The 6,963-nt window shown below is 38.3% G+C and overlaps 1 pseudogene; it reads left to right on the top strand.

Moving 5' to 3' along the window:
* The first annotated feature begins 947 nt into the window (after positions 1–947).
* Positions 948–2,280, top strand: LOC109436810 (adenylyltransferase and sulfurtransferase MOCS3-like; annotated as a pseudogene).
* The last annotated feature ends 4,683 nt before the right edge of the window (positions 2,281–6,963 follow it).

The following is a 6,963-nucleotide window of genomic DNA, read 5'->3' as shown; positions in this document are numbered from 1 at the left end:
ATTAATATAGAATAATATTGAATATCAATTATAATTTTATACACACACACACACACACACACACACACCCTGAGGGTGCCAAAAAAATGTATACACATTTTAAGCGATGTTATCTATGTAACAGTAGTAGTTCGCCATAATCAGAAATATCTGGATGCTGACGGTAAACACTTTGAGCACCTCTTGTAATTACCGAAGTCAAAAGTGACTATATATTGAGTATTTCAATTTTAATACAGTTTTTTCCTTTCTTAAAATGTGTATACATTTTTTGGCACTGTGCACGCGCCTGTGTGTATTCATTTATGGGATGTAAAGTATAGCACACGGAATATAGTCAATGGTATTATAATAGCTATGTACGATATCAGATGGGTAGTAGACTTGTTGGGGTAATCACTTTGTGAGCGGTATTAATGTCTAATCATTATGTCGTTTTGAACTTAGTAATAAAAAAACAATTTTACAGAAAAATAGAACTAGTATAATGCGATAGTAAATAATATTGTTAAATCAATAATTTTCCTCAAATCTATCCTGTAATACATGCAACAAATAAAGATTGGTTATCATTCTATAGTATGAAATCTTACAAATCACAAACAAAAAGACAAACAGTCTAAGACAAAAATACATGGAGGATATGAACAGACAATTCACATAAAAATGGACAATAACACAGAAACAATGGCAAAGGCACTGATTTTAGGTAAATGCAAATTGAGTCAACAAATTGTTACCATATAAGGTTTATCAAACAGAAGAATTGATGTGGGGAAAGGTCGCTGTGACTTCCAGGAAGTACTCACCTTGAAGGCTGAAGTTGCCCAGCATGAGGAGGCGCTGAGTTCCCAGAAGCAGAGGCTGGCAGCAGTTCTTTTAGCACAGCAGGAGCCAGAATAGCTGGTTCTGGTGTTGCCCCTGCCACCGAGGCTACCGGTCCCAAGATGAGATTCTGTGCTACAGCCAGCAAGTCATTAGTGCTGCCTGAGCTGGGCCTGCACCCTGCTGTGCCTGGTGATTGGGTCCCGGCTAGTCGTTGGCTTCAGTGTACTCAGCTGCCTAAGGCTCAGCACCTGGCAGTGGCCAGCCAGTATGGCCTGCCTTGGCTTTGTAATTACAACGTAGTAGAAATGAGCAGACCCTCCAGGACAGGGTCTACTGGGCCCCACCTCGCTGCACCACCTCAGTTCCGACAGGAGTGCGTGTGATGCAGGATCTCTGGTCCCACTCCCCGCACAAGAACGCAGGACATGGTGACACCAAAAGGAAACACCAATGGAGCCATGGATAGGGAGTTCATACCACTATATTCTCTCTGGAGGCTGTGTTGGCTCCACAGGATCTGCAATACGTAGTCTGCTTGATAACCCCACTTGCTAGCCATAATCCACCCTCCACTTCTCTGCCAACCAACCAACCCCTTTGCCAGCATAGCCACGGCAGTTATATTAGTGGCTAATGGCTAACTGGTAACAGCTGATGACCACCCAGCCACAGTGGATGGCCATCTGATTACGGCTGATGGCCATCTAATAACCGAGCCAGCACCTTTCCACATGAGGCCAAGAGCCTGGAAACTGCTCTCTGGGGCTCTGTCCCCACAGTGACCAACTGCATGGATGGCAGGGTGCTTGGAGTCATAACTGGGGTCCTCGGTGGCCTGCAGGCGCTGGAGGTGTTGAAGATTGCTGCAGGTTTGGGCCCCTCAGACAGTGGCAACCTGTAGCTCTTTGATGCCCACCGAAGACATTTCTGCTGTACTGGGCTGTGGAGCCACGGGCCCAAATGTGCAGCATGTCAGGAGCTGCCCAGTGACTAACTTGCAGAACTGAGAAGACTTCTGTGCTCCTCAGCCACCAATAAGTACCACTCGCTGCAGTTGGTGAGCCCAGAAGAGCGAGTTTCCATCACCAACTCTAAGTGATTTCCGGATTCTGGGTCACACTACCTGTTGCTAGACATCTGGCCTCAAGTGGAGGTGGACAAGTGTTGTTTGCCTCATGCCCTACACATTCCTTTGAAACATTTGGAACCAAGAGATGCGGACAGCCTGCAATTCTTAGGAGAGGCTATCAGGGAAGGGAAGCAGAGCACACGGGAAGGAGCAGGTCTCCCCATTTATGTGATATGTAAATTGGTCAGTGAATCCCAGAAAGCCATGAAGATCCACAATTCTTGACAGCTGTCCAAGAGTTAGACTCTTTAAGAGTCCATCATGTTATGGGGGGCTTCATGGCCTATGCTGCCAAAATTGAGGGTACATTTCCAAAGTTCTGAGGTAGCTGATATAGTCTATCCTGAGAAAGATGTGGACTGCTACATTACCCTAAGAATATTTTGATTTGCAATTTTTTTCAAAAATGTACAGAAGAGCCTAGGATTCTACAATATCTGTGAACAATAAATGAACTCCTTATTATAAGAGGCAGTTTTATTATAATTTGTTGGATGATAGCAGTTATTAATAGGTTATAATAGTGTTTCTGACAACTGTCTTGTGTTTTCAGCATTTGGTGTCTTGAACATGTGAGTTATAATAAAAGTAACAGGATTTTGTGTTTTAACCTGCAGATTTTTTGAGTGTCCTGACAGTTGTTTTTCATCTTCCTCAATCAAAAAGCTTTCTAAATCGTCCATTTTATGCTTGGAATTAAGGTGTAGTAAACTGTCTTACCGAACTGATTACAGACGATATACTTAAAGTCAGCTCATTGTTTACTAAGACATTCTTTGGGTCTTAGCTCATTGTTTAATAAGACATTCTTATTTCTACTTCAAATAATAAAATATATTCTACAGAAATGATTAAAATGTAATTTTTTAAAATTATGTGGGAAGTGGTCATTCTATTAAATTTTGTGAAGTAATGTCAAAGTGAGATATTTACAGTTTAGCAAGATAAATCAATCACCTTTACAGTAAGTCAGTTTCTCTTATAAATTGCTGATTTTTTCTTAAAGTTAGCTTTAGGGTCCGCCTTATGTTGTACACATGTAACATTCTCTAAACTGTATACTATAATTTGGCTTGCTTTGGACCTTCAAGTCCAAGTCCCAACCTTCCTTTCTTTCCCTTACCCTTTTTCCCTAAAAAATCTGTTATTTTTATTCTGGGCTTTACTGTATGGCCAGGACCTCAAATACAATATTGATTAATTAAAGCAGAATAGTGAACATTCTTATCTCCTTCCCAATCTCAGGTAGAAAACTTTGACTATTTGACAAATATTGTTTGTTATTGCTTTGCTGATTGAAGAAATTTTCTTCTATTAGAAAAAGAATCTGAGAAAAATATTTTTAGGGAGGATAATGTGAAATAATGTTTTCAAATAAAATCTAAAGATACTGTTTAACCCTGGAATTCTACTCCTACGATCTGTCATGTAAAAACTTACACAGGCATATATTTATGTATACTATGTTCCCTCAGGTACCTAAATACCTATCAGTCAATGAACACACTTACATCCAATGAAAGGTATAAGGTATACAGTAATAACAAAGAATATTAGATTATAGGCAATATTCTTGCATGTTCTCTATGTCACATTGCTAAATAAATAACTTCCAGAAAAAACACAAGTATGATATTCTTCTTTGGAAATAAAGTAAAATATACGCAAATTTGTATAAACAGAGGACATATTCCGGAAGAATATATAGAATTTCCAGTGATGATAATTTAAACGTTTATAAATATCACAACATGGTTTCCACATATGGAATAAAATCTTCATTAGTGAAATAAACATATTGATTCAAGATAACAAGTTCCAACATTTGGATTATCAGTTTGGTGGTGTCATTCAGACTACTTGAATTGACCAAAAATCTGGTATATTATCTATTGTATCAAATTGGGGCACTTTTTTCATATTTAAAAACCTTTCATTTAAAATATCTAGGAGTAAATATATATTACAATATTTATATTACAATATATTAAAAATTTTAATGCATGTGAAAATCTAAACTCACAATTCTTTTTTTTTCAGTTAAAGTTTATTGGGGTAAGGGAGCAGGGGGTGGTACATGAGGGTAAAGGGGATCAAATATACGGTGATGGATACGGATAAACTCACAGTTCTTAATGATTTTACTGTGTTTTGAATGTTAACATTTCATGAATTTTGTAGTGGTTTAGTGACCTCTGCTGGCTTACTTTGCAAGGTATATTTGTGGTGATTTTGAGACATGATTACAAATACTTTGAAAATCCTCCATCTCTCTTCTCCCTTGAACATCTTTCTTCCCCCTTGAACTTTAGCAGACCTTGCAACTGTCTTAACAAAAAGAATTCAGTGGAAGTGATGCAGCTTAACTTCCAAGGCTCTGATAGAAAAGGCAGTACATTCTGTCTCTGTGTCTCTCTCACTCTTTTTCACTCCCTCTCTTTTACTACCACGTTTCCCCAAAAATCAGACCTAACCAGAAAACAAGCCATAGCATGATTTTTCAGGATGCTCGTAATATAAAATAAGCCCTAATGTGTGTTTTGGAGCAAAAATTAATATAAGACCTGGTCTTATTTTGGGGGAAATACGGTAGGGCTTATTTTATATTACGAGCATCCTGAAAAATCATGCTAGGGCTTATTTTCCGGTTAGGTCTTATTTTCGGGGAAACAAGATATCCACTCATTTTGGAACACGGTGCCACACCAGCAATACCCAAGATAAAAGACCAAGTAGTAGAGAGATGACAACAATGTGCCTTAGATTCCCAGTTGTTCCAGCCCCCCAGTTCCCCAGCCCCCCAATGGTTTGAGTCTTCTCAAATCAATCACCAGATGTGTGAGTAAATGACCTTTAGATGATTACAACCTCAGCCACCATATGACTATAACCACCTGAGAAAACCAAGAATCAAGAACCAACCCAAGCAAGAAGAAACTAGTGGAGCCCAGCCAACACCCAGAATTGAGAGAATGATGCTTAATGATGTTCTAAGCTCGTACATTTGAGGGCAGTTTGTTATACAGTGATAGACATCTGGAACAATATTTCTACATTTTTTTACATTATACATTTGTAACAATATTATAGCTATAGATGGCTATAAATAGGTGAAACTATAAATGTTACATTTTGAAAATAATTGCAATCCAGAAAGGTGAGTCACTATAGCATGGTGTTTAATAGCTTGCACTCTGGACCCAGTCCCTGCAAAACCACTACAGAGTTACGTGGAGTTGGGCAAGTTACTTAACTGCTCTATGCCTCAGTTTCCCCACCAGTGAAATGTATTTATACTAATGGTATTAACTACCTCAGGGGTTGTTTAAAGGATGAATGCATTAATATGAGAAAGCTCTAAAAACAGTTGCTGTATATAGTTACTGTATATAGCAAAATTAAATTTGCATTAACTACCGTCATTCACAATCTTAGTCTACACATAAATTACCTAATATATATTTTAAATGTAATATCTTTCAAATGAAAATTTATAAATAACAATATTTCCTATTTCAAATATGTAGGGATTTAATTTATGGTATAATTAATCGGCTTACAAACTAATGACTCTGGTCTAATTCTGGCCAGCCATGTATCATTTTTTCTTAATTAAGGTAAAATTCACTGTTGCCTTACAGCTGCCAAACCGTCTGTTCCCCAGCCCTCTTCCCAGGATTTCACAAGGGAGTGCCTCAGCAAACTGAGGCCCGATGGAGAGATATCAGTCCCTCCCCTTCAATGGATTCCTTGGAGATGTACGGTGTGAAGGAAAGTTCAGGCTGGAACACAATGGGAACTTTCGGAGACAGCTGGCAGGCTACATAACACACAGATCTTGAGATTAACAATCATTACCTCTTTAGAAGTTTACCAATAAAAACTACACGTTGGCTCGATTCGGGGTTCAGTCCCTGAGACTGTTGCCCTTGGCCCGTGCTTATACTCTGTTTGTGGCTACTGTCTTTTCCTAACCCTGCGCCGCCCTTCTCCTTCCCCACAACCCGCGTAGTGCTGGACGCGACAATTCACATAATATAACATGTACCATTTTAACCATTTTAAAGTGTGTGATTCCTAGGGCATTTAATACATTCATAATTTTGTGTGATATCACCACTATCTAGGTCCAGAGCATTTTCATCACTCAAAGAAAACTCATAAAACAATTGCTTTCTATTTCCTTCTCTCCCAGCCCCTGGAAACCACTACAATGCTTTCTATATCTATGGAATACCTATTCTTCATATTTAATATAAATGGAATCAACTGGTGGCCTTTTGTGTCTGATTTCTTTCATTTAGCATGTTTTCAGTACCATCTACATTATGGCATGTACCATTACTTCATTCCTCTTAATGGTGAAATCTACCCTATTGTATAGACATACTACATTTTGGTTTTTCATTAATCGATTGATGGGTATCTGAGTTATATCCATAAGTAGCCTATTGTGAATGCTGCTGCTATGAATATTCACAAGCTTTGGTTTGAATACCTGTCGTTTTATAGTCTCAGCAGCAAGGTATGAAGTTTCTAATTTTTCCACATATGTGCCAAAACTTGTTTTTTCTTTTTCGTTGTCCTAGTGGTTGTAAAGAGATAGCTTACTGTGGTTTTGACTTTCATTTCACTGGTGCCTAATGATATTAAGCACCTTTTTAATATGCTTGTTGACAACTCCCTTGGAGATATGTGTATTCAGAAACTTTTCCCATTTTTTGGTCAATTTCTCACTTTATTTCTGTTAGTAGTTGCTTGGTATATTTCGGTGCTCCCTGATTGTGGGCATAAATATTGATGACTGTTATGTCTTCTTGTTGTATAGTCCCCTTTATCATTATGAAATATCTGTCTTTGTCTCTTGTTACCATTTTTATCCTGAAGTCTGTTTTATCTGATATGAATACACTGGCTTTTCTCTGAATTCCTTTTGCTTGGACTATCAATTTTCACCCTTTCCCTTTCAGTCTATATTTATCTTTGTAGCTGACATGTGTCTCTTG

The sequence above is a fragment of the Rhinolophus sinicus genome, chromosome 1 (assembly GCF_057876585.1).
Source record: "Rhinolophus sinicus isolate RSI-liver-muscle chromosome 1, RSI-T2T, whole genome shotgun sequence".
Lineage (NCBI taxonomy): Eukaryota > Metazoa > Chordata > Mammalia > Chiroptera > Rhinolophidae > Rhinolophus > Rhinolophus sinicus.
The sequence above is the reverse complement of the archived record's forward strand: the minus strand, read 5'-3'. Positions and strand labels throughout refer to the sequence as shown.